We start from the raw sequence: 27,929 nt of genomic DNA, 5'->3' as shown, positions 1-27,929 counted from the left end.
CTATTGCTAAGTTGTTTGTGACCGGGGCTTTAAATGAAGAGCGTGTTTTTTACGCCAACGTTCAAATCCTTAATTAATGGAACGTATGAAAAATATCTTGATCAAGCAACCGGGTTAAATGAAGAGAGTTCTTTTTCCGACGCTCAACGGCTAAAGCATTGATCACTTGTCACATCATCTGTCGCCAAGATTTTTTTCATTTCTTCTTCCCAACTCTCCGATTCATATCTCAAGTGTGAGCGTCTTTCTTTCAGTACGGGAGAGGTCTCCAGCACCATTTTGGGTGGTTTCTTTTTCATCTAGGGTTTAATGGCGGGGCGGCAAAGGGTTTAAGCGGTTGCTGTCTCCGATTGCCACTGTGCGTGTAAGCTTACAGTACAATTAGCTCTTAGAGATGTTGTTTCGGATAATTGTTTCGCGAGAGCTTGATCTACCTGTTTATGATACGTTTACGGATTCATGTGAGCTGTGTCTTGATTGCTTGGTAGGGATTCAGGATCGTAATTTGGTAGTCGCGTTTTATTTCTTAATGAATTTAAATCTTCCATTTTTCTTTTTCAAGATGCTTTGATTCTATTCGCCTGCTCAATGATCTACTATGGATCTGTAGTACCCATTGTTAATTTCGTTGTACTTTTGTGATCCATTCTCACAATCTGTCTTAGTCTGCAAAAATTTTCAGATTTTTTATTTTCTCTCTGCTTTGATTTGATTTTTAAGTTTTCATAATTTTAGTTTTTGCGTATAGAAAGTTATCTGAGTAGTTCTAATTTTCTAATTTCAAGGATTATCTAACCCATGAAAAGGATAGTACTCAATAGATTGGTTGTGAGAATCTTGAAGACATTGTGACGATGTTGCATGAATCTTAATAATCCATGGTTTAATAATTAACATTCCAATGTTTTGAGCCAAAGAGATCACATTAATTCATTTCCATGTTTTAAAAAATTTTGGATGGTTGGTTTTTTGTCTTATCACTTATGTAAATCTGGGTCTGTTTCCAATTCTACTGATTGGAAATGAGTTTTTCAGTCTGAAGCGTCCATAGTTTAATGTATGTTGTGCAGTTTGCATTCACAATTCTTTATTTTTGTACAGGTGAAATTTAATATATATTATTGTTTCTTGATTTGAAATTTGTCATATTCTGCTTTCCTTTTCTTGTTAGATAATATCTTTTCCTTAATTAAACATGCAGATGCCGGAAGGACTTCTTAAATTACTAGAAAATAGGGAGCGTGCTGATTGCAGAGCTGAGTATGTATCTGGTCACATTTATATTTCTGATCTGGATCCCTTGAGATTAGGAAACCAAGCAAAAAAGATACTTATTGATCCATAAAAGTGGACAGTCATGTATTGTGCATGTTCTTGTTACTTTCTGATGATTCAACAATTTGACTCTATGTTCTATAATCTTGCTCTGTAGTGAACGGTGAACCGCCGACAGGCTATGTGAACTTAGGCATATTTGTATGCATGCAGTGATCGGGAATGCATCAAAGTCTAGGAGTACATATATCAAAGGTGATGCAGTGTCCTTTGCATAGTTATTCAATTTAGGATTTGGTGAAACCACTGTGCACGCCCATTATTTATAACCACTATGTATAGCTTATTGCTTATTTTGTCTTTTCATTTTCCTTGTGCTTCCCCCCCCTTTAAATTTTAAATCTTTTTTAAATAAAAACACATCTTTTTAATCTTTACACCTTCTTTTATTTATCTTTTTTTTTGTTTAAATTTGATATTTTTATTTAGCTAAAATGTGTCTTTAAACAGTGCTGAATACTTTATATTTTTGTTGACATCTTTCTTAATTTTTAAATAAAAGCCATATCTTATTTTCTTTTAAAAAATATATATTTTTGATGAAGGACTTGATGATTTTTTATATATTTTCTTTAACAAAAAGACTCATAGCATTCTTTCTCTTTTTTCATTGTTCCTTTTGTTGATTTTTTCTTACATTTTAAAGCCTTTTTTAAATTTTAAAGCTCTTTTTTTAATATAAGCACATCTTTTTAATCTTTGCACTTCCTATTATTTATTTATATTTTTTGGGGAACATGATTGTTTATTTAGCTTGAATATGTCTTGAAAAAGTGTTTAATGCATTATATTTTTCATGATATCTTTCTCAATTTTTAAACAAAAATCATCTTTTATTTTATTTTAAAAATTATATTCATGACGTGGGACTAGATGAAACCACCATGTGCACAACTCGTTTCTAACTCATTGAATTCTTTTTTTCTCCCTCGAGCTTTATGTTGATTTTTTTACATTATAATGCTTTTTTAAATTTTAAAAGCTTTTTAAAATATAAGCACATCTTTTTAATCTTTTTCTCTTTCTATTATTTATCTATATTTTTTTTTTGTTGAAACATGATTTTTTTTATTTAGCTTAAACGTGTTTTGAAAAAATTGTTTAATGCATTACATTTTCATGATATTTTTCTCAATTTTTAAGCAAAAATTCATGTTTTATTTTCTTTCAAAAAATATTTTTTTGATGTAGAACTTTGTGAAACCACCACACATACTCGCACATCATATCTAACTCATTATATTCTGTCTATTTTTCTCGTGCTTTTTGCGGAGTTTTTTTATATTCAAAAGCTTTTTTTAAATATAATTATATCTTTTTAATCTTGGCACTTCAAATTATTTATCTATTTTTTTTTGTTGAAACATGATTTTTTATTTAACTTAAACATGTTTTGAAAAAGTTTTGTATGCGTTATATTTTTCATGATATTTTTTTCAATTTTTAAACAAAAGTCATCTTTTATTTTGTTAAAAAAAATATATTCTTGACGTGGGACTAGATGAAACCATCATGCGCACACCTCATTTATAGCTCATTGCATTTTCTCTCTTTTATTCCATGCTTTTTGTTGACTTTTTTACGTTTTAATTCTTTTTTAAATTTTAATACTTTTTTTAAATATAAGCATATCTTTTTAATCTTTTCGCTTCTTCTTGTTTATCTATATTTTTTTTTTGTTGAAACATGATTTTTAATTTAACTTAAAAATGTCTTAAATAAAGTGTTTGATGCATTGTATTTTTCATGATATCTTTCTCAATTTTAAAACAAAGAGTCATGTTTCATTTTCTTTAAAGAATACATTTTTGGCATGGATTTGATGAAACCACCATACACACATATCATATGTAACTCATTCTATTCTTTCTCTGTTTTTTTTTTCCCTCATGCTTTTTGTTGATTTTTTACACGGTGATATCTTTTTAAAATATAAGCACATCTTTTTAATCTTTGTACTTCTTATTATTTATCTTCTTTTTTGTTGGAACATGATTCTTTTTTTAGTTTAAACATGTCTTGAAAAAGTGTTTAATGTATTATATATTTTATGATACCTTTCTTAGTTTTTAAACGTACGTCATCATTTATTTTCTTTAAAAAAATATATTTTGGATGTGGGAATAGGTGAAGCTTCTAACTCATTGTATTTTTTTTTTCCTCATGTTTTTTTGTTGAGTTTTTTTTTTTACGTTTTAAAGCTTTTTTAAATTTTAAAGTTTTTAAAAATATGTGCACATCTTTTTAAATTTTGGACTTCCTATATTTTTAATCCATTTTTTGTTGAAACATTTTTTTAGGTCAAACATGTCTTGAAAATGTATTATATTTTTCATGACATCTTTTTCAATTTTTAAACACAGTTTACCTTTTATTTTCGTTCAAAAATATATTCTTGACGTGGGACTAGATGAAACCACCATGTGCACGCCTCATTTATAACTCATTGAATTTTTTTTCTCTTTTTTTTTTCCATGCTTTTTGTTGACTTTTTTTACATTTTAATGCTTTTTTAAATTTTAATACTTTTTTTAAATATAAGCACATCTTTTTAATCTTTTCGCTTCTTATTATTTATCTATATTTTTTTTGTTGAAACACGATTTTTAATTTAGCTTAAACAGAGTGTTTAATGCATTGTATTTTTCTTGACATCTTTCTCAATTTTGAAACAAAGAGTCATGTTTCATTTTCTTTAAAAAATATATTTTTGTTATAGGATTTGATGAAACCACCATACACACATATCATATCTACCTCATTCCATTCTTTCTTTGTTTTTTTCCTCATGCTTTTTGTTGATTTTTTACACGGTGATATCTTTTTAAAATATAAGCACATCTTCTTAATCTTTGTACTTCTTATTATTTATCTTTTTTTGGTTGGAACATGATTTTTTTAGAGTTTAAACATGTTTTGAAAAAGTGTTTAATGTATTATATATTTTATGATATCTTTCTTAGTTTTTAAACGTAAGCCATCATTTATTTTCTTTTAAAAAAATATATTTTGGATGTGGGAATAGATGAAGCCACCATGCATAAACCCCATTTCTAACTCATTGTATTTTTTTCTTTTTTTCCTCATGTTTTTTTGTTGAGTTTTGTTTTTTTTTTACGTTTTAAAGCTTTTTTAAATTTTAAAGTTTGTAAAAATATGTGCACATCTTTTTAATTTTTGGTCTTCCTATTTTTTAATCCATTTTTCGTTGAAACATTTTTTTAGCTTAAACATGTCTTGAAAATGCATTATATTTTTCATGAAATATTTTTCAATTTTAAAATGCAGTTTACCTTTTATTTTCTTTCAAAAATATATTCTTGACGTGGGACTAGATGAAACCACCATGCACACGCCTCATTTATGGCTCTTTGCATTTTTTTCATGCTTTTTGTTGACATTTTTACATTTTAATGCTTTTTTAAATTTTAATATTTTTTTAAATATGACCACATCTTTTTAATCTTTTCGCTTCTTATTATTTATCTATATATATTTTTTTGATGAAACACGATTTTTAATTTAGCTTAAACAAAGTGTTTAATGCATTGTATTTTTCATGACATCTTTCTCAATTTTGGAACAGAGAGTCATGTTTCATTTTCTTTAAAAAATGTATTTTTGTCATGGGATTTTGGTGAAACCACCATACACACATATCATATCTAACTCATTCCATTCTTTCTCAGTTTTTTTTTCCTCATGCTTTTTGTTGATTTTTTACACGGTAATGTTTTTTTAAATATAAGCACATCTTTTTAATCTATGTACTTCTTGTTATTTATCTTCTTTTTTGTTGAAACGTGATTTTTTCATTTACTTTAAACATGTCTTGAAAAAGTGTTTAATGTATTATATATTTTATGATATCTTTCTTAGTTTTTAAACCTAAGCCAACATTTATTTTCTTTAAAAAAAAATATATTTTGGATGTGGGAATAGATGTTGCCACCACGCATAAAGCCCATTTCTAACTCATTGTTTTTTTTTCTTTTTTTCCTCATGTTTTTTTGTTGAGTTTTGTTTATTTTTACGTTTTAAAGCTTTTTTAAATTTTAAAGTTTTTAAAAATATGTGCACATCTTTTTAAATTTTGGACTTCCTATTTTTTTAATCCATTTTTTGTTGAAACATTTTTTTAGCTTAAACATGTCTTGAAAATGAATTATATTTTTCATGATATCCTTTTCAATTTTTAAATACAGTTTACCTTTTATTTTCTTTCAAAAATATAATCTTGACGTGGGACTAGGTGAAACCACCATGCGCACGCCTCATTTATAACTCATTGCATTTTTTCTTTTTTTTCCATTCTTTTTGGTGACTTTTTTACATTTTAATGCTTTTTAAAATTTTAATGCTTTTTTTTTTGAAACATAAGCACATCCTTTTAATCTTTTCGCTTCTTATTATTTATCTATATTTTTTTTTTGGTTGAAACACGATTTTAATTTAGCTTAAACATAGCTTAAATAAGGTGTTTAATACATTGTATTTTTCATGACATATTTCTCAATTTTGAAACAGAGTCATGTTTCATTTTCTTTAAAAAATGTATTTTTGTCCTGGGATTGGATGAAACCACCATGCACACATATCATATCTAACTCATTTCATTCTTTCTCTGTTTTTTTTTCCGTCATGCTTTTTGTTGATTTTTTACACGGTCATGTTTTTTTTTAAATATAAGCACATCTTTTTATTCTTTGTCCTTCTTATTATTTATCTTCTTGTTTGTCAAAACGTGGGTTTTTTATTTAGTTTAAACATGTCTTGAAAAAGTGTTTAATGTATTATATATTTTATGATATCTTTCTTAGTTTTTAACCGTAAGCCATCATTTATTTTCTTTAAAAAATATATTTTGGATGTGGGAATTGATGAAGCCACCATTGATAAACCCCATTTCTAACTCATTGTATTTTTTTTTCTTTTTTGCCTAATGTTTTTTTGTTGAGTTTTTTTTTCTTACGTTTTAAAGCTTTTTTAAATTTTAAAGTTTTTAAAAATATGTGCACATCATTTTAAATTTTGGTCTTCCTATTTTTTCAATCCATTTTTTGCTGAAACATTTTTTTAGCTCAAACATATCTTGAAAATGCATTATATTTTTCATGATATCCTTTTCAATTTTTAAATACAGTTTACCTTTTATTTCTTTCAAAAATATATTCTTGACGTGGGACTAGGTGAAACCACCATGCGCACGCCTCATTTATAACTCATTGCATTTTTTCTCTTTTTTTCCATGCTTTTTGTTGACTTTTTTACATTTTAGTGCTTTTTTAAATTTTAATACTTTTTTTAAATATAAGTACATCTTTTAATCTTTTCACTTCTTTTTATTTATCCATATTTTTTTTTTGGTTGAAACATGATTTTCAATTTCGCTTAAAGAAAGTGTTTAGTGCATTGTATTTTTCATGATATCTTTCTCAATTTTGAAACAAAGAGTCATGTTTCATTTTCTTTAAAACATATATTTTTGTCATGGGATTTGATGAAACCACCATACACACATATCATTTCTAACCCATTCCATTCTTTCTCTGTTTCTTTTCCCTCTTGCTTTTTGTTGATTTTTTACACGGTAATATTTTTTTAAATATAAGCACATCTTTTTAATCTTTGTACTTATTATTTATCGTCTTTTTTGTCGAAACGTGATTTTTTTATTTAGTTTAAACATGTCTTGAAAGAGTGTTTAATGTATTATATATTTTATGATAGGTTTCATAGTTTTTAAACCTCAGCCATCATTTATTTTCTTTAAAAAAATATATTTTGGATGTGGGAATAGATGAAGCCACCATGCATAAACCCCATTTCTAACTCATTGTATTTTTTTTCCTCATTTTTTTTGTTGAGTTTTTTTGTTTTTAACGTTTTAAAGCTTTTTTAAATTTTAAAGTTTTTAAAAATATGTGCACATTTTGTTAATTTCGGACTTCCTATTTTTGTAATCAATTTTTTGTTGAAACATTTTTTTAGCTTAAACATGTCTTGAAAATGCATTATATTTTTCATGATATATTTTTCAATTTTTAAACAAAAGTCATCTTTTATTTTCTTACAAAAATATATTCTTGACGTGGGACTAGACGAAACCATCATGCGCACGCCTAATTTATAACTCATTCCATTTTTTCTCTTTTTTTCCATGCTTTTTGTTGACTTTTTACATTTTAATGCTTTTTTAAATTTTAATACTTTTTTTTAAATACTAGCACATCTTTTTAATGTTTTCACTTCTTGTTATTTATCTATATTTTTTTTTTTTGTCGAAACATGATTTTTAATTTTGCTCAAAAATGTCTTAAATAAAGTGTTTAATGCATTGTATTTTTCATGATAGCTTTCTCAATTTTGAAACAAAGAGTCATGTTTCATTTTCTTTATAGAATATATTTTTGGCATGGGATTTGATGAAACCACCATACACACATATCCTATCTAACTCATTCCATTCTTTCTCTGTTTTTTTTTCTCATGCTTTTTGTAGATTTTTTACACGGTAATGTTTTTTTAAATATAAGCACATCTTTTTAATCTTTGTACTTATTATTTATATTCTTTTTTGTTGAAACCTGATTTTTTTTATTTAGTTTAAACATGTCTTGAAAAAGTGTTTAATGTATTATATATTTTATGATATCTTTCTTACTTTTTAAACGTAAGCCATCATTTATTTTCTTTAAAAAATATATTTTGGATGTGGGAATAGATGAAGCCACCATTGATAAACCCCATTTCTAACTCTCTCTTTTTTTTCTTTTTTTCCTTATGTTTTTTTGTTGAGGTTTTTTTTTTTACGTTTTAAAGCTTTTTTAAATGTTAAAGTTTTTAAAAATATGTGCACATCTTTTTAAATTTTGGACTTCCTATTTCTTTAATCCCATTTTTGTTGAAACATTTTTTTTTAGCTTAAACATGTCTTGAAAATGCATTATATTTTTCATGATATCTTTTTCAATTTTTAAATACAGTTTACCTTTTATTTTCTTTCAAAAACATTCTTGACATGGGACTAGATGAAAGCCACCATGCGCACGCCTCATTTATACCTCATTGCATTTTTTCTCTTTTTTTCCATGCTTTTTGGTGACTTTTTTACATTTTAATGCTTTTTTTAAATATAAGCACATTAAAAAAAATCAGGTTTCAACAAAAAAGAAGATAAAAAAGTATTTAATGTATTATATATTTTTGATATATTTCTTAGTTTTTAAACGTAAGCCATCATTTATTTTCTTTGAAAAAAATATATTTTGGATGTGGGAATAGATGAAGCCACCATGCATAAACCCCATTTCTAACTCATTGTATTTTTTTTCTTCTTTTCCTCATCTTTTTTTTTGGTTGAACGTTTTTTTTTTCGTTTTAAAGCTTTTCTAAATTTCAAAGTTTGTAAAAATATGTGCACATCTTTTTAATTTTTGGACTTCCTATTTTTTTAATCCATAACATGTCTTGAGAATGCATTATATTTTTCATGATATCTTTTTCAATTTTTAAACAAAAGTCATCTTTTTCAATTTTTAAATACAGTTCACCTTTTATTTTCTTTCAAAAATATATTCTTGACGTCGGACTAGATGAAACCACCATGCGCACGCCTCATTTATAACTCATTGCATTTTTTTCTCCTTTTTTCCATGCTTTTTGTTGACTTTTTTACATTTTAATGCTTTTTTAAATTTTAATACTTTTTTTAAATATAAGCACATCTTTTTAATCTTTTCGCTACTTATTATCTATTTTTTTTTGTTGAAACATGATTTTTAATTTAGCTTAAACATGTCTTAAATAAAGTGTTTAATGCATTGTATTTTTCATGATACATTTCTCAATTTTGAAACAAAGAGTCATGTTTCATTTTCTTCAAAGAATATATTTTTGCCCTGGGATTTGATGAAATCACCACAGACACATATCATATGTAACTCATTCCATTCTTTCTCTTTTTTCTTTTTTTTTCCCCTCACGCTTTTTGTTGATTTTTTACACGGTAATATTTTTTTAAATATAAGCCCATCTTTTTAATCTTTGTATATCTTATTATTTATCTTCTTTTTTGGTTGAGACATGATTTTTTTTATTTAGTCTAAACATGTCTTGAAAAAGTGTTTAATGTATTATATATTTTATGATATCTTTCTAAGTTTTTAAACGTAAGTCATCATTTATTTTCTTTGAAAAAATATATTTTGGATGTGGGAATAGATGAAGCCACCATGCATAAAACCCATTTCTAACTCATTGTATTTTTTTTTTCCTGATGCTATTTTGTTCTTTTTTTTTTGACGCTTTAAAGCTTTTTTAAATTTTAAAGTTTTTTAAAATATGTGCACAACTTTTTAATTTTTGGACTTCATTTTTTTAATCCATTTTTCGTTGAAACATTTTTTTAGCTTAAACATGTCTGGAAAATGCATTATATTTTTCTTGAAATATTTTTCAATTTTTATATACACTTTACCTTTTATTTTCTTTCAAAAATATATTTTTGACGTAAGACTAGATGAAACTACCTTCCCTTTTTGCCTCATGCTTTTGGTTGATTTTTTTTTACATTGTAATTTTTTTTAATGTAAGAACATCTTTTTAATCTTTGAACTTCCTATTTTTTACATCTATTTTTTGTTGAAACATGATTTTTTATTTAGTTTAAACATGTTTTGACAATGTGTTTAATGCATCGTATTTTTTATGATTGTTTTTTCTTGATGGTTTTCTTTCATTGTAAAGTTTTTTTTTCATAAAAAAATATAAGGATATGTTTTTTTTAATCTTTTCACTTCCTATTATTTATCTATATTTTTTGTTTAAACTTGACTTTTAAATACAGCACACATATGTGTTCAAAAAATGTTTATTGTTTTATATTTTTATTGATATCTTTCTCAATTTTTAAATATTTGTCATCTCTGTTTTTTTTTTTAAAGATGTTTTTGATGTTGGATTTGATGAAACCACAATACACACACCATATATAATTCGTTGCATTCTTTATCTTTTTTTCCTCATGCTTTTTCTTGATTACTTTCTTTCATTTTAATTTTTTTTAAAGATATAAGCACATTTTTTAATCTTATCACCTCCTATTTATCTATATTTTTTGTTTAAACTTATTTTTTATTTGGCTTAAATATATCTTTAAAAAGTGCTTAATATTTTATATTTTTCTTGATATCTTTCTCAAATTTTATGTAAAAGTCATCTTTTACTTTCTTTAAAAAATATATTTTTGACATGGGATTTGATAAAACCCCATGCAAACATACAATATATAACTCATTACTGTCTTTCTCTGTTTTTCCTCCAGCTTTTTGTTGATTTTTTCTTTCATTTGAAAGTTTTAGTAAATATAAGTATCTTTTGATCTTTGCACTCCCTTCTACTTTGTTTATATTTTTGTAAACTTGATTTTCTAATTTAGCTTAAATATATCTTCAAAAATTGCTTATTGCTTTTCATTTTTATTGATATCTTTCTCATTTTTTGAATAAAATTAACATTCATAAAGTATTTTCTTTAAAAATATAAATTTTTTATGTGGGATTTGGGGAGACAAGCATGCATACACAGCATGTATAATTCATTACATTCTTTCTCTTTTTTCCATGCTCTTTTTGTTATATTTTAAAACTTTTTTTAAATATAAACACATCGTTTTAAAAAATCTTTACTTTCTATTACTTATTGCTATTCTTTTTTTGTCTATACTTTATTTTTTATTTAGCTTAAATATGTCTTTTAAAAGTGCTTAATCTTTATATTTTTGACATGGGATTAGATAAAACTACCATGGGCACTTCTCATTTCTAACTCATTGTATTCTTCCTCTCTCTTTTTCCTTATACTTTTTGTTGAGTTTTTTTACAGTTTAATGCTTTTTTTAAATATAAACACATTTTTTTAATATTTGCACTTTCTATTAACTATCTATATTTTTTGCTGAAACATGATTTTTTTATTTAGCTTAAACATGTCTTGAAAAAGTGTTTAATGATTATATTTTTTATGATTGTTTTTTTCTTGGTAGTTTTCCTTCATTCTAACGTTTTTTTTTTTTAAATATACGCACTTGTTTTTTATCTATTCACTTCCCATTATTTATCTATATTCAGCAGAAATGTGTTCAAAAGTGCTTATTGCTGTATATTTTTATTGATATCTTTCTCAATTTTTAAATAATAGTCATCTCTTATGTTGTTTTTTAAAAAATATATTTTTGATGTGGGACTTGATGAAACCACCATCACACACGTCACATTTTTTTAATCTTTTCACCTTCAATTATTTAACTATATTTTTTTGGTTGAAACATGATTTTTTTAGCATTTAATGAATTATATTTTTTGTGATATCTTTCTCGATTTTTAAACAATAGTCATCTTTTATTTTCTTTTAAAAAATATATTTTTGACATTCGATTATATGAAACTACCATGCGCACATCGCATTTCTAACTCATTACATTATTTCTCTTTTTTTCCTTACGCTTTTTGTTTTTTGTTTTTTTACATTTTAATACTTTTTTAAATTTAAGTGCATCTTTTTATTCTTTGCACTTTTTATTAATTATCTATATTTTTTTGTTGAAACATAAATTTTCATTTAGCTTAAATATGTCTTGTAAAAGTGTTTATTGCATAATATTTTTCATGATATATTTCTCAATTATTAAACAAAGTCATCTTTTGTTTTCTTTTAAAAAAATGTATTTTTGATGTGGGACAAGATGAAACCACCATACACACATCCCATATCTAACTCATTGCATTCTTCCACCTTTTTTTTCTCGTGCTTTTTGTTGATTTTTTTAACATGGCAAAGCTTTGTTAAATATCAAAACATTTTTTTTTAATCTTTCACTTCCTATTATTTATCTATATTTTTTGTTAAAGACATGCTTTTTCATTTAGCTTAAACACGTCTTGAAAAAGCGTTTAATGCATTATATTTTTCATCATATATTTCTCAAATTTTAAACAGAAGTCATCTCTTGTTTTTTTTTTTAATATTTTTTTGATGTGGGATTAGATGAAATCACCATGTGCACACCTCATGTCTACCTCATTGCATTCTCTCTCTCTCTCTCTCGTGCTTTTTGTTGATTTGTTTTTACATTTTAATGCGTTTTTAAATATAAGCACATTTTTTTAATCTTTCCTCTTCCTATTTTTTATCTATATTTTTTATTGAAACATGATTTTTTTTTTATTTAGCTTAAACATGTCCTGAGAGTGTTTAATGCATTATATTTTTTATGATTGTTTTTTCTTGATTGTTTTCTTTCTTTCTAACTTTTTTTTAACATAAGCACATGTTTTTTTTATCTTTTCACTTCCTATTATTTATCTATATTTTAATTTTAAACTCAATTTTTTATTTAGCTTAAATATTTCTGAAATAATATATTTTTTATGTTGGATTTGATGAAATCACAATGCATACACACCATATATAAAACTCATTGCATTCTTCCTCTTTTTTCCTCATGCTTTTTCTTGATTACTTTCTTTCATTTTAATTTGTTTAAATCTAAGCACATCTTTTTAATCTTTCCACTTCCTATTATTTATTTATATTTTAATTTTAAACTTGATTTTTCTAAATATTTCTTAAAATTGCTTATTTTTTATATTTTTTGTAAAATCTTTCTCAATTTTTAAGCAAAAGTCATCTTTTACTTTTTTAAAAAAATAGTTTTTTGATGCGGTATTTGATTAAACCACCATGCACGCACATAATAGATAACTCATTACAGTGTTTATCTTTTTTTCCTCCTTCTTTTTGTTGATTTTTTCTTTCATTTTAAAGTTTTATTAAGCATAAGCATCTTTTAATCTTTGCGCTTCTTATTATTTATCTATATTTTTTAAACTTGATTTTCTCTTTTAGTTTAAATATATATTCAAAACATGGTTATTGCTCTTTGTTTTTATTGATATCTTTCTCAATTTTTAAATAAAATTCATCATTTATGAAGAATGTTAATCTTTATATTCTTAAAAAAAAAAAGGTACCATATTATCACACATTTAAAGTGTTTTCTTTAAAAGTATATTTTTATTTTGGGATTTAAGGAAAGAAGCATGTACACAAAGCATGCATAACTCATTGCATTCTTTCTTTCTTTCTTTTTCCTTGTTTTTGTTGCATTCTAAAGCTTTTCTAAAAAAATATAAGCACTTCTTTTTAATCTTTACACTTCCTATTACTTATTTCTATTTTTTGTCTATACTTGTCACTTCATTTAACTTAAATATGTTTTTCAAAAGTTCTTAATGATTTATATTTATATTGGCATCTTTCTCAATTTTTAAACATGTCATCTCTTTTTCTTCTAAAAGTGTATTTTTAATATAGGACTACATAAAACTTCCATGCACACACAATATATATAACTTTTTGATTTCTTTCTCTTTTTTTCCCCTTACATTTTAAATCTTTTTTAAATATATTGCATCTTGTTTTATTTATCTACATTTTTTTTTGTTTAAACTTGATATTTGTATTTGGCTAAAATATGTTTTCAGAAAGTGCTGAATGTTTTATATTTTTGCTAATATCTTTCTCAATTTTTAAATAAAAGTCATCTCTTATTTTCTTTAAAAAATATATTTTCCTCGTGAGACTTGATGAAACCACCATGCACACAAACCATGTCTAACTTATTGCATTATTTCTCTTTTTTGGTCATGCTTTTGTTAATTTTTTTTTGTTTTTTCAAGCGTGTCTTTTTAATCTTTGCATTTTCTATTATTTTTCTACATTTTTTTTGTTGAAGCATGATTTTTTATTTAGCTTGAACATGTCTTGAAACAGTGTTTAATGTATTATAGTTTTCATGATATCTTTCTCTATTTCTAAACGAAAGTCATCTTACTCATTGCATTCTTTCACTCTTTCTTTTTCCTTGTGCTTTTTGTTGATTTTTTACATTGTAATTTTTTTTTAATATCAGCACATCTTTTTAATCTTTACACTTCCTATAATTTATCAATATTTTTTGTTCAAACATGATTTTGTTATTTAGCTTAAACATGTCTTGAAAATGTGTTTAACGCATTATATTTTTCATGATATCTTTCCCAATTTTTAAACAAAAGTCATCATTTATTTTCTTTAAAAAATTATATTTTGATGTAGGACTTGATAAAACCACCATACGTACACACCATACATAACTTATTGCGTTCTTTCTCTGTTTTTTCTCATTCTTTTTCTTGATTGTTTTCTTTCATTTTAAAGTTTTTTTTTAAATATAAGCTCATCTTTTTAATCTTTTCACTTCCTATTATTTATCTATATTCTTTCTTTAAACTTTTTTTTTAGCTTAAACATGTCTTGAAAAAATTCTTATTGCTTTATATTTTTATAGATATATTTCTCAATTTTTAAATGAAATTCATCATTTATGAAGAATGTTAATCATATATTATATAAAATGTATCATGTTGTCGAGCATTTAAAGTATTGTCATTTTGAGGTAGTCATTGTAAATCGATAGGAGATCTTGTATATAAATCATATAGATGATATAAATGATATATTTGCTATGTGTAGTGCAATATTTCATATTTATATTTTTCATTCAGCTTGTTGAGTTTAGTGTAAGGAAGACTGGCTGTGATGATTACGAGCCATTGATGATATAAATCCTCAAGGACCCATTAAGCACTAGTGTATTTAAGTTGGTCAAGAGCCATGAAACTACTGGTTACTTGTGGAAAATAATTTCTTAGCAGGTCTGTAACATCAATTTTCCCTGTATTTTGCTTTCCAAAAAAATTGGGCTGAGTTTATTTATCTACTCATAAATGCTGAAACCTTCAAACCAAGGTGATTTTGATGCCATGACTCATGATTAGCTCTCTGTATTCTGATTCTTCTGCTCCAGAATTTTATTATTGATGTTACCTTACAGCTGACACTGATTCTTAGTATGTTTTTCGTTACATTTCAGATTTCTATTAATAGTTTTTCACTTCTGTCATATTTAAATGCCATTTCAATTTGGCACCTATTTTTGTGGTGGATTATATATTGTTTCCTTTAATTAAGTCGTTTGTGATACTTCATTTATATTTATATGGCCAAACACAATAATTCAGCCTTTTTGCTGTACAAGCCACTCATTTATTCCCTACTCCCCACTCCTCATTTCTCTTGAGAAAGAATCTATTGACAAATCGTTGTGAGGATGTCAAAAACTCATTCTAGTTTTATTTGCGTTAGCTATACAACACATTCTCATTCCAATGGCATATACAAGTATTGAAATCTTTCTATGCCTATCGCTTTCCTTGAATGCATTGCTACTATTGATATCATATCATAATTGCTGAAAGATTTTTCAGTTTGACTTCTTGGTTGCTACATCTAAACGCAAAGCCAGGCACTGGGCCATTGCATTGTGATGATGTGATTTATACAAAAACCTCTAAAACCAAGTGTGATTTGGCAGCAGCTGGGAGAAATCGTCACCTATGTGACGGTTTTTCCCCCCCTTTTGGTGCACATACACTCTGGCATTATTCACTAATGCTGAATATTTTAATCTAATCCATGTCCACAATTTATTTACAGAGTCTTGCAGACAATAGTTTTCCCTTAAATGGTGGTCTCTCAGCAAACCGCCTTCATGGTATGCTTATAACTTCTGAAGATGTTCTATCTGCATTAAATTTACTGCTAAAATGCTACTCCGTTTATCCTTTCACCGGTTTTAATTTGTTTCTACGCGAATTTTGTGACGCACACACCAGCTCAGTGAAACAGAAACCGTTCGTTAGAGGTGGCAAGGTAAGATGCTAAGATCCAACTCTCTCCTTTTAAATTGTATTACTAAAACATTTATTTCAATGTCTATACTTGTAAAGTTGTCCTTGCTAAGTTGTAGTAGTTTTGGAAGATTCATGGTTTTATACTCCGTGTCATGGTTTTATCCACAATGTTAGGTGTTATTCATTCCATTCATGCACTTCGTGGTAGAAAAACCTCATATCAACTTATATATAATTGTAATAAAAGAGAGAGTTACTTAGAGTTAGTTAATGGCCTTAGTTGCTTAGGTCTATTAGTAGAGGGGATTGGGTAGGCTGTAAGTAGATTTGTGAGAATCATATTGAGTTGAATGGAATAAACTTTTCCACTCTTATAGAGGTATAATTGGAAAGAGAGAGAGAGAGGGGAAGAGAGGGAGGAGAAAGGAGAGTAGAAACTGAGAGAGAGTCTATTCCATTTGAAGGACATTATAAATAAATAATAATTCAAAAAAGAAGTTGGGATAGAGTCTCACTAAATTCGAACACTATAGAGTCTACCTGACTACTCATGCTAGACAGGACTACTAGAGTCATTCTTAGATGTACGATAAATGCACCGAAAAGAGAGAGAGAGAGGGAGGGGAAGAACAGATAATGGGGTGTGTTCTTCCTAATAGTCACCCACCGCTATTTATAGCATGGGAGGGTGCTACAAAAGGAGAAACTCCAATCATCATAATTTGCCTCTTAATTGAGGGAATTAATATGATGGAGTATTTTATAATAAACACTAAGGAAGAGTTCTTATTTTGGATTCAATCAAGAATCAGTCCATCATTCATTCTTGATTTTCGATCAATTCTCATTAAATTGGAATGTGTCAAGTATCTACTCATTAATTTGACATCACTACCAGATTCCCATCAAGGATGGATTCATAATTTCCCACATCTACTCGTACTTGATGAGACTACCATCGTGCGTTTCTTATCTCTCTTACTTCATGCTTGGCACTTTGCCGTGATTGTGTAGGCACGCCGTCTTTGATTCAAATGTTTGAGCATTAGAAATCCTATAATAGGATCAATGCATAAAGGCAACCATTTTTATACTTGTGTTGCTATTATAAGTTATCTCAAGCACCCCAAATTTACTCATACACATTACCCATGACATGTCTAATGCCTCTTGAGTTAATTATCTTTAACTCAGACTGCCTTCTCAAATGCTCAGTACTTGGACTTACCTCAATTTTCACCGTTCAAGCTTAAGTCTTAGATGCACCTAGTATTTGAACCATAATTCCATGAATCACTACATTCATGACATTCTTATTTAGGAATTCTTTGCCTGGTTGTAGGTATCATGGATCATAGGTGTCCATGATTCAATCCAAATTTTAGGTTTCAGATCTTATCTTGATATCACTATTTGAGACGACATTTGATATGTGATTCTTCACAAACGTTCCACCATTTTTTCTTTGTGGGATAGTTTTATATATAGTTGTCCAATAATTAAAGTTGAAGAAGCATATTGGACGATTATTAAAATATAAGGCATATATTTTAAATTATTTAATATTAAATACTATTGGATGATTAAATGATATAACCATCCAATATATATTTAATACGTTGGAGGGTTGTTAACAATCGTCCAATATTCAGATCAATTCCATTTACTTCGTAACCAAGCTTCAAGTGCCCTATAAATTTCTATTCCTCCATTCTGCCGTTTAATATTTGTTTTGCAAATATATAACAGTCTCATATTGGACGGTCCAATATGTCCTTTTTGGTAGTAGTGTCATGAGCATTGAGTGTGGTTGTTTGTATGAGAGAATCAATCTAGATAGGATTACTAGAATCCTTTCTTAAAAGCACAAAAATGTACTAAAGAGAGAAAGAGCAGGAGAGGAAGAACGAATGCTGAGAAGGAGGTATTCGTTCTGGGGTGTGTTCTTTCTCAACCACCTACCACTTTTTATAGCATAGGAGGCCGCTGTGGAAAGGAAAATTCCAATCATTATAATTTGCCTCATAATTGAGGGAATTAATGTGATGGAATATTCCACAATAAATACAGGGGAAGAGTTCTTGTTTTGGATTCAATCAGGAATTAATCCACCATTAATTCCTGATTTCTAGTCAATTCTCATTAAAACGAAATATGTTAAAAAGTATCTAGTCATTAATTTGGCATCATTATTAGATTCCCATCAAGGGTGGATTCGTATTTTTGAACGTCTCCTTCTTGTATTTCATGGGACTACGATCGTGTGATCTTGTAATAGGGTAACTGGGTAGGCAAGCTGTCCTCAATTCAAATGTTTGAGCTTTGAAGATCCTATAAAAGGGTCAGCACTCAACGGCATCCATTTGTATACTTGTGTTGTTGTAATAAGTTGCTTCAAGCACCCTAAATTTACCCATACACATTACCTATGGCATGTCCAATGCCCCTCGAGTTAGATATATTTAACTCAAATTGCTTTCTTTTATGCTTAGTACTAGCGCTTACAAGTTTTTCTCATAACTTGTAAGGAACATGTCTAAAAAACTAACACAGTTGTGTGTTTCAGGTTTAGTCTTCCTTTAGACTGGATATCAATCAAATCCGATTTAGTTGCTTTCCTAGTAATCGAATCGTTAAGTTGAATCACTCTTAATCATAGGATATGAGCAAAAGTAGCTATCATGAAACCAGCCTCTTATGACATTGTCAAAGTCCTATGAGCACTATGAAAGGATTTTCTCCTTTTTAGGACTTACAAAGTGATGGAACATGGATCCTTCTATCCCTTTCAATTGTTGCAGTCATATAAGCACAGGCAATATGAATTGCATGCTAAGATGTTTCTTTCTTTAGAGTGTGTGTCGATTTTAGTTTATCAACACCACTCAAGCTTAAGTCTTACATGCACACAATATTTGAACCACAATTTCATGAATCACTCCATCCATGACATCCTTATTTGGGGATTCTTTGCATGGCAGGAGGTATCATGGGTATCCATGATTCGATTTGAATTTTAGGTTTCAGATCTCATCTTGATATTACTTTTTGAGGTGACATTTAATGTGTAATTCTTCTAAACCATTTCACCATTTTTTATTAGTTGGTGGTGATCTCATCATATCTCATCTCCTTTGCTTCTCACACTACTTCAAAATTGCCATGCTTGTTATGTGAAGGTAACACGCACAGTTGTCTAATTAGGAGAGCCGGGGAAGCACATTGGATGGTTTTTAAAATTCACGTCCAATATATAAGATATATATTTTAAATTATTTAAAATTAAATACTATTGAACGGTTAAATATAACCGTGGAATATATATTTTATATATTGAAGGGTTGTTAACAAGCATCTAATATTCAGATCAATTCCATTCACTGCATAACCGAACTTCAAGTGCCTTATAAATTTCTCTTCCTCCATTATGTAGTGCGTGCTGTCGACGCCTTCACTAACATTCCTCGGCATCCACACCATTTATGCTTGTGTTCCAACTTGTCGTTGATGCTGAGTGTGCCTGTGTTTTAGCTCGCCTTCAGCTCAAATCTTCTCCTTCAGCTAGCGTGCATTTGGGGCTTGTTCTTATACTTATTTAACGGGTCTCTCCGCTGGGGCGTGTCTAGCCTCTTGATTCAGGTCAAAAATTCCACTCTACTTCTGTGCCAATGGATCGCTTTATGAGTAGGGATTTTGGCCGATTTATTGATGATCCCCTTCACTTGCAATGCCTTGTTCGGTTTGGGTGTACCCATGCTCATTGGTGGAGTGGTTCTCTGATTTTTGGACTCAAGAATTTGCCAAAAGTGGGTCGGAGTGTTGCAAAACCGGCAAGAGCTGCCAACAGGTTCCTACAGTCATCTGACACATCTATATTTATAAATTATCTATGTTTTTTTCCCCTTTTTTCGGTTGAGATTATCTGTTGTCCTTTCGCAGGAATTCTCTGGAATCATGATATTATTTCTTGATTTTTTTCTCACTCGAGTAGATGGCTTAAGGCAGAGAATGGCATGTACTAGTGAAGAGGGATTTTTGGAATATCAAATTATAAGGCGGACCTTTCAGGTTTGTGACTTTATTCTTATAGCAATATTCCTGATGTGGTACCAAATCAAGCTTCTTGCACATGAAGGCAAAGAATTAAGCATCTTTTTTTTTTAGAAGTTCTCAGAAATCAGAATCCATTGATGTCCCAAATCACTACATTCGAATTGATTTCATTTTATTCTTTTTTCTCTTATTTTTGGAAATTAGCTCCTGCAATTTTAAAATAGCTGCAACTGTTTAAACTCATGTCTTGCATGTTTACTCAGTTATCGTGCGTGTTCTTATTAATCTATAATAGTAAGTGGTGGGATTTATTCTGCACTAGCTGTTGATCATATAACTGATTCTATGTTCTAAAAATAGTAATTTTTGGTTATTAAAAACATGGCTTACATTGCAGATAAAACAGCATGAACATAATTCACTAACAACTGACATTTGTTAGGGGGCATAAATCCTGATAATGAATCAAACCAAACTGTTTTTCAACATCTTCAATTAGTTGGCCAAATGACTGTGACCTACTATCAAGTATTTGAATATGAATTTTTGTCTTTAGGTTTGTGATTTCAATGACTATAGATTTCTGCCCAAGTACAAATCTTTTCTACTTTTTTATGGTGTTAGCTACAAGTAACGGATTTGTTTCTTTGCTATTTCTCTTCCTAGATGGGGTAGATTTGGGATGTGATATTAATAATTTGTCTTGAGTATATCAATTTAGTATCTAGGGGATTCGTGACTTTGCCAAGACGATTTTAGTGATATTAATAATTTTGTTTGAATTATGTTTCCACCACAAAAGTTGATTTGAACATTTCGATCTACTATGTCCTAACTTGTACTTTGACATTTTGACAGGGTCGTGAGCTCTGTTTTTTGCAGTATGGCTTAACTGTTCCATTTGCTGTATTTGGATGAGGTAACTATATTCTTTTTAATCTGTTTTGAGCAGTTGAGCACATATCTTTGACATGCATTGGAAATAGTTAGGTGCACAACCTTTCTCATTTTATGATTCTTTTAAAGATATTTATGTTTATTAAATATAATTGTTAGATGTTTATGTTTATTTTTAGCATTTAGGCATTTTTTTATTACAAATTTTATGTTTTAATTGAGTTTTGGGTTTCATCTCCAATCTAAAGATGTCCTTTTTTTTCAAGACACCTTATTTTGGACAACTGTTACTACAACCGTCCACTGTGTTTTCACAAATTGGGTGATTTTATGATCGTCCAATATTTGTTTCATGAATATATGATGGTTCAATATTCTTTTTTTGTTAGCAGTGTCATGAGCATCGAATGCGGGTGTTCTTGTGAGAGAGCCAACCTAAATAGGCTTATTAGAGTCCTTTCTTAGGTGTACAACTAATGTACTGAAGTGAGAGAGAGAGAGAGAGAGAGGAGGAGGAGGAAGAACAAATGCTGAGAAGGGAGGTATTCATTTTGGGGTGTGTTCTTTCTTCAATCACTCATTACTTTTTATAGCATAGGAGGTTGCCACTCATAATTTGCCTCATACTTGAGGGAATTAATGTGATGGAATATTTCACAATAAATATGGGGGAAGAGTTCTTGTTTTGGATTCAATCAAGAATCAATCCACCATTAATTCTTGATTTCCAATCAATTCTCATTAAACCAAAATATGTCAAGTAATTACTCATTAATTTGACATCATTATTAGATTCCCATCAAGGGTGGATCTGTAATTTCTAACATTTTGTACTCGCACTTAGTGTTAGTAATTTGGGTCAAGCCCGAACCTGCCCGAAAAAAGTTAGGGTTGGGCTTGGCTATATGAGTTTTTTTAAGAGGGTAGGATACTTTAAGTTCGATCTAAATAAGTTTGGCTCGAATTGAGCCCGAACCAAATAAGCCCGAGCATTGAAATTTTTAATTTTATATGCATATAGAGTTGGTAATTTTAGCCGAGCCCGAAGGGCTATCCTAAATCCAGCCAAAAAAGTTAGCATTGAGTTTGGCTGAGTTTTTCTAGGAAAGTAGGATACTTTAAGCTTGATCCAAATAAGTCCGGCCTGCCTGAATTACCGGCTCTACTTGCACTTGATAGAATTACTATTGTGCGATTCTCATCTCGCTTATTTCATACTTGGTATTATACTGTGATTGGCTGAGTAAGTTGTCCTCAATTTAGATGTTTGAGCACTAGAAATCCTAAGACATGATCCGCACACAAAGGCATTCATTTGTATATCTGCATTGTTGTTATTAGTTGCCTCAAACACCTCATATTTATGCCCATACACATTACCCATGGCAAATCTAATGCCTCTCAAGTTAATTATGTTTAACTCAAACTGTCTTTTCATATGTTTAGTACTTGTAGTTACAAGTTTTTTGCATAACTTTAGGGACACGTCTCAAAAATTAATTTGGTTGTGTGTTTCAAGTTTAATCTTTTAGATTGGATATCAATCAAGTTTGATTTATTTAGTTTCCTAGTAATCAAACCATTAAATCGAATCACTCATGATCATGGGATCGGAGAAAAAGTAGGTGTTACAAAACTAGTCTCTTATGATGTCAAAGTCCCAAGAGCACTATGAAGGGATTTTTTTCCTTTTTAAAACTCACAAGTAATGGAACTTGAATCCATCCATCCATCTCGATGTCCCTTTTCGAGGCAATATTTGATTTGTGATTCTTCTCAACCATTCCACCATTTTTCTAGGTGGGTGATGATCACATCATGTCTAATCACTTTTGCCTCTCATACTACTATAAAATTGCCACATATGATGCCTCTTATATGATGGTGATATGCATAGTTGTTTAATAAGTAGAGTTGAAGAAGTTTATTGGATGGTTTTTAAAATTCTTGTCTAATTGAGATATATATTTTAAATTATTTAATGTTAAATACTATTGGACAGTAAATGATATAACCATCCAATTTATATTTAATACTATTTAATATTTAGATCAATTCCATTCACTTCGTAACCTAACTTCAAGTGCCCTAAAACTTCTATTTGTGCATTTTGTAGTGCATGCTATCGACGCCTTCACTAACCTTCCTCAACATTGATGCCATCTATGCCTATGTTCTAGCTTGTCGTTAATGCTAAGTGTGCTTATGTTGTAGCTCAGCCTCAGCTCAAAACTCACTAGCTCGTGAGCGTTTGGGGCTTGGTCCCATACTTATTTAATAGGTCTATTCATTGGGGGCTTGGTCTCATATAAACATAGTTGTGTGTCTCAGGGTTAATCTTTCATTCGATTAGTTATCAATCAAGTCTTATTTAGTTGCTTTCTCAGTAATCAACCCGTTATATCAAATCACTTATGATCATTGGGTACAAGCTAAAGTTGTTGTCTCTAAATTGGCATAGGATTTTTTCACTCACATAGCAATGGAACAAGGATCATCCCATCCACTTCCATTATTGTAGTCATCTAAGTGTATGCAATATGAATTGCATGCTATGATGTTTTTCTTTCAAAAGTGTATTTTGATTTTGGTTTAACAACACTGTTTAAACTTAAGTTTTAGATGCACACAATATTTAAATCACAATTTCATGAATCAATATTTAAATTATAATTTCATGAATCACTCCATTCATGACGTTCTCATGTAGGAATTCTTTACTTGGTTGTAGGTGTCATGGATTGTGGGTGTATATGATTCGATCTAAATTTTAGGTCTCATATCTCATTTTGATATCACTTTTCGAGACCACATTTGATGCATGATTCTTCTCAACCATTATATTATTTTTTTCCAAGTGGGTGGTGATCACTTCATATTTGATCTCCTTTGCTCCTCACACTAATACAAAATTGCTCATGGATGATACCTCTTATATGATGATGATATGTATAGTGTAAAATCCTTCACTACTAACCATAATTAATCAATAAAACTTATGATAATCAAAAGATTAACTCATAAAGGTGATTATCAAGTTTTAGTTCAAAATCAAGGATCCCAAGCTTTCATAATCAAAATGAGTTTAAATTAATAATAATCTCTTATATCAGAGCAAAAATAAGTTACGAAAGTATAGGATACCTCGGAGGGGTGAAAGAAATCAAAAACAGTTGAAAAACAAATCATTTGTTGTGAGATAAGGCAATGCACTGTGGCTCGTGCATGTTGTGCCATGGCATGTTACTCTCTGCGCCACGCACCTTGACTCAAGCATCATGCGCTGTGGTGTGTTGCATGCAATAATTGGAGAACTTTCAATAAGTCTCGATTCTTCGTTTGACGTTCAATTGACATGATTTAAGTGTTTACAGAAAGCTCTTTTCATAAACTAACTAGTGGCGCAGGTTTCACTTCTAAAACAAATCACATCAGGAAGTTGGACACCTAAACATATTTTTACCACCTTTTATAACTTTCACACGAAAAGGGTGTCCAAAACTCACAGCAAGTATCAAAAGTCTGTTCTAACACCTAGATCATGTCTATTGGACTTAATAATGTCAGTACAACATGTCACATGCATTTAAATATTTGTATATCACAAAATCACTTCTCAACCTTTTTTTCACCAAAAATAGAAGGGGGAGGTAATTTTCATTGCATTGCATCTAAACCAATCAAAATATCATTTCTGTACTTGCACTAGTATTTTGGTCCTATCAATATATCAATACAACTCAAAATATCAAAATATCAAAATATCCGAGGCCCAAAATACAACTCAAATATTTGTAACAATAAAATAGTGCAAGTGTGATGGTATACAATCTAGAATTGGCAATCATATTCTGCTATAAAAATAAATATAAACTAGAGGCATATAGTAAAAATATATTAATGCCTACCTTCTTGAGCCTTCTTCCTCTTTGTACTGGAGCTAGAGCCTGAAAAGTGTTAAAGAGAAATGAGTCTAGCCATTCAGTAATTAAGATAAAATCTATCATATGCAATTATATATCAATTGTAAATCAACACATGCATGTGAAAACAAGTTCATAAAACATGCCTGAGCACAAATTACTTATTAATCCAATTAATGCGTTTTCATCTCACGAATGCTAAGTACATCATCATAGGACACTCAGACATGTGACCATGATCCGATATATCACATGTGACACGTCATAAGTTTACATAAATAATAATCAACCAACCTTATACCCTCCTTTCTTCAAATTGAAATCATGGGCTGTAACACTGAATAGAGCTTCATTTGTGTCACTGGATTACCCAAACTCATCAATCATAATGTGTGAGTTGGTTAAAGATCACATGATTCACTCTCGGACCACGACTTTTCCCACTCTCGAATCTCTAGAATGTCTCACACCTTAGGCTATTCTCCTCGTTGAACTGGTAGAGAAAGCTAGGTTTTAGTTCCTCAACAAATTATGAGACAGTTTCTTGATAAACTGTAAGACAAGGCTATAATCTAATACATCAAAGGGCAGCCAAAGTATCATATAGATTTTTCCTCTACTCTCAATTCTTAGACAAACTCTTGCCCACTAATCATGCCATAAACGATGCTCACTCATCTTCACATGTTTGTTTATTGTTTATCACAATCATACATTGGGTTCACGATTATGCGCTACCCAAGTGAGCCTTCACTAACATTTCACAACATTATCCTCACTTTTCATAATAACTCGTTTTTTCATTAATACGTATTTACCTCGACATAATATCACATTCATCTTCTTAAAACATATACATATTCATAGTTTGAAAATCATATTGATTTCACATCTTACATTTCAAGCCAAATATGACATTATGTATAATCATACTTTCAAATATTGGAAATCAATTCGTGCATGTAGTGTTCACAACTTTACAATAAACAATCAATTAACAGATAATTACTCAAAGTAGGGTTCCTCCGGTTACCTTAAATTTTTGAGAGGTGAAAGGTTTACCTTACTATAATAGCTTCCAAGCTTGAATTACCAAGCCAAATTGATGTCTAAAAGCTTAATCTACAATTAACCAAGTTGGATTTCATCAACAATGTCGATCATATATAACTCTCAACTCATATTCGACTTCTAACTTATCCAATGCCTATATTGTCACACTTGGGCCTACCTATTGGGTTTATTAACTATCGTAATATCATATAGCTTTATTGAATGTTCACATTGCCATTAATACCTCAACAACCATAATAATGACAGATTTAATGTTCATTTTCGGACATTAATGGAACTTATCATTCTAAAATCATTAATACTAGGTTTAAATACTTTAAAAAACTCTCATTAACTCTATTTGAGTCAATGAGTTTGGACTCATAACTCATTTAGACCTAAATCATCATCTTCATTTAAATCCTAACTCAAATCCTTGAGAAATTGGAAGAGAAAGGGAGAAAAAAGGTTTAGGAATATTACCTAGGATGATTTGAAGCTTTAAACTATTTCAAATCCTCCCTTAGATCGTGCCCTAGCAGAGCAAATATGAGTTCCTCTATTTCCTTTTCTTTCCCTTCTATTTTTCACATCAGTTTGTGACTTATTTCTGCAGAATTCGCACTGTGCGCTGGGCGCCTATCCCTATGCGCCATGGCATGGGTCCAGAGAAGACAGCTCTCTCTTGGTGGCCCTGTGTGCTGCAACACACCACGCACGCACCGAGGCATGTGGCACAAAGGCTTTTTAACTTGTTTTCTTTTTCACTTTTTGATCCTCAAGTGACCTAATTTCGCTTTGAACCTAAATTATATTTGAAATTTCAACTAAAAACACTTTTTATTCTCCTCTAACCACACACCATGTCAACTTATTTAATTATCTTAATTAAACTTAGTAAATCAGGGAATTAAAATCAAGATGTTACATATAGTCATCTTCCAACTTTTAGTTTCTTTATCTTGTATGCAAGCATCGCAAGAGAGTTAAATGTAACTTTTTTAAGTTTTAACCTAATGATAGTTTTGTGTATTGCTTAAGGATGTCACACGTGATCTTAGTAAAGAAGCCAACAAGTATAATATAATCATCGATAACATGTAGTTCTCTGATCTATTTACAAGTCTCTCCTAACATGTTTTATTGAAATTAAGGAAAGTTTTAAAACTTTTAACTGTCTAAAAAAATTTTAAGTTGACAACTTTATCCTCATTATATATATATATTTTTTACCAAAATTAAATACACACACACTTTAACAATATGTTTCCTCTCTCTAACATTTAATGAAGGGTGAAAAGAGAAGTTTGTGATGAAAATTTATTAACGTGATTTATAAATATGACAAATTTTCTCTCCGTGTCCTATAAAGAGGACAAGAGGAAGTACTTTTCTAATTTTTTTTTTATAAGCCATTTCTAATTAACTCACCTTGGTAGTGTGTCTTAAAAGTAATTCATTTTTCAACTTTTCACCTAAATTTAGTAGTTATTTAATACTACTCCCCTTCTAAGTATAAGAGAAACTATTATATGTTTCTTTGTTTTTTATTATGAGCTAAATTACATATTTCAAAAAATATTAATTATATTTTTCTTACATTGTCTTTTATAAATGGATAGTATCATTAATTTAGAGAAAAAAAAAAGTAAACATTAATTACAAAGATATTTTAGTTCAAACATTTCAATTTCAAATATAATTATTATAATAAACTAATTTAAAAATCTCTTGTAGTCAAAAACGAGGGGAGAACTCTTTTTGATCATATTTGTAATTTACTTTCAGCATTTTTAATAACTTTTAAACATGGTTAATTTTATTTAAAAATTTAACAAGCTTTCAACTTTACTCCTATTATTCATTAATAATA

At 29.0% G+C, this 27,929-nt stretch overlaps 1 long non-coding RNA gene across 3 annotated transcripts; it reads left to right on the top strand.

Annotated features, from left to right (window-relative positions):
* Positions 1-82: 82 nt before the first annotated feature.
* LOC129290868 (uncharacterized) lies at positions 83-27,108 on the top strand. 3 transcript variants are annotated; one of them, XR_008588587.1, is made up of 10 exons: positions 83-364; positions 1,202-1,260; positions 1,433-1,530; positions 15,934-15,991; positions 16,113-16,149; positions 19,234-19,309; positions 19,564-19,977; positions 20,070-20,198; positions 21,042-21,102; positions 26,673-27,108. It is a non-coding gene; the product is annotated as an uncharacterized LOC129290868 (long non-coding RNA). The 3 variants fall into 3 exon arrangements; XR_008588586.1 differs by lacking the exon at positions 19,234-19,309 and having other exon boundaries at positions 83-358; positions 26,673-27,096; XR_008588585.1 differs by lacking the exon at positions 19,234-19,309 and having other exon boundaries at positions 26,673-27,095.
* Positions 27,109-27,929: the final 821 nt, after the last annotated feature.

This window comes from Prosopis cineraria, unplaced genomic scaffold, assembly GCF_029017545.1.
Source record: "Prosopis cineraria cultivar Desert tree isolate PC_DT_omini unplaced genomic scaffold, ASM2901754v1 PC13, whole genome shotgun sequence".
Taxonomy (NCBI): domain Eukaryota; kingdom Viridiplantae; phylum Streptophyta; class Magnoliopsida; order Fabales; family Fabaceae; genus Prosopis; species Prosopis cineraria.
The sequence above is the reverse complement of the archived record's forward strand: the minus strand, read 5'-3'. Positions and strand labels throughout refer to the sequence as shown.